Here is a 1,218-nt window from a genome sequence, read left to right as displayed (position 1 = left end):
TAAATTCATTCCAGTTTTATACATTCATGATTTGATCACATGTATAACTTTTCTTTTTTATTACCTTATTTAATTTTATTATTATTACTACTATTGCTGCTACAACCTAGAAGATACCTCAGTGATACTAATACCTGCTGGTAAAGTTAAAGGTTTCACCTTTCTTTCTTTAAACATATCACAATACCTTTCTTGAGTTAAATATTATCTAATGGCTTTAAGAAGTTATGGTAATGTTCATCAGTTATAGAGTGTGGGTTTGTGTGTGTGTGTGAGAGTGTATTTTGAAGAGGGCTTTGGTGGTTGGGATGGTGAGGGTGGTGGGTGTTGTGTGTGGGGGGGGGGGGGGGGGGGGGGAAGTAAAAGAGTGTTCATTACACGATTTCTCCTGTTGTTTGTAACAATCACACCTGGTATAGCTATTTCGAGTGGCAAATACAAACTGCAAAAAAAAAACATCTATATCATTGCCAACGGCCATATCACGATGAACACACCGGTTCTCGTCCGATCACCGAAGTTAAGCATCGTCGAGCGTGGTTAGTACTTAGATGGGTGACCGCTTGGGAACACCACGTGCCGTTGGCACTACTATTTTGCACCCTACAGAAAAAAATTTTTTTTTAAAAATTTCAATTTTAAATTTTTTTTTCCCCCACAATCACCACATTTCCCCCCCCCCCCCCCTAACACACACACACACACACACTCACTCTCTCTCAATCAATCAATCAATCAATCAATCAATCAATCAATCACTCACTCAATCACTCACTCACTCACCCACCCAGCAGCAGCTGTGAATCTTTGCATGTGTATACCTCATACAAAATTCAAAGTGAAAAAATAAATAGATAAGTGTATATGTATGTATGTATGTATGTATGTATGTATGTATGTATGTATATATGTATATATATATATATATATATATATATATATATATATATATATATATATATATATAAACACACACACACACACCTATTTTGAAGTTTCTCTGTTTCAGTGGGCAGTTATGTATAATAATGAGAGATTCAAAAAGACGTTGATAACAATGTCATCAATGCCTGTTTAGTGTGCTCATTTGTTGGATGGTCGGCAGCAATACTAGAGGTGGTACAGCTGTAACCTGTAAAATTGTACCTGCAATGTGTTGTGTATGGAAAAAAATAAAAATTATATCATCTAAATTTTTGTTATCCAACAATAACCTTC

General features: G+C 35.5%; 1 non-coding gene across 1 annotated transcript; it reads left to right on the top strand.

Annotated features, from left to right (window-relative positions):
- The first annotated feature begins 469 nt into the window (after positions 1 to 469).
- On the top strand, positions 470 to 588 carry LOC134544564 (5S ribosomal RNA). Its single transcript, XR_010077870.1, has one exon. It is a non-coding gene; the product is annotated as a 5S ribosomal RNA (ribosomal RNA).
- The last annotated feature ends 630 nt before the right edge of the window (positions 589 to 1,218 follow it).

Source organism: Bacillus rossius, unplaced genomic scaffold, assembly GCF_032445375.1.
Source record: "Bacillus rossius redtenbacheri isolate Brsri unplaced genomic scaffold, Brsri_v3 Brsri_v3_scf42, whole genome shotgun sequence".
Taxonomy (NCBI): Eukaryota; Metazoa; Arthropoda; class Insecta; order Phasmatodea; family Bacillidae; genus Bacillus; species Bacillus rossius.
The sequence above is the reverse complement of the archived record's forward strand: the minus strand, read 5'-3'. Positions and strand labels throughout refer to the sequence as shown.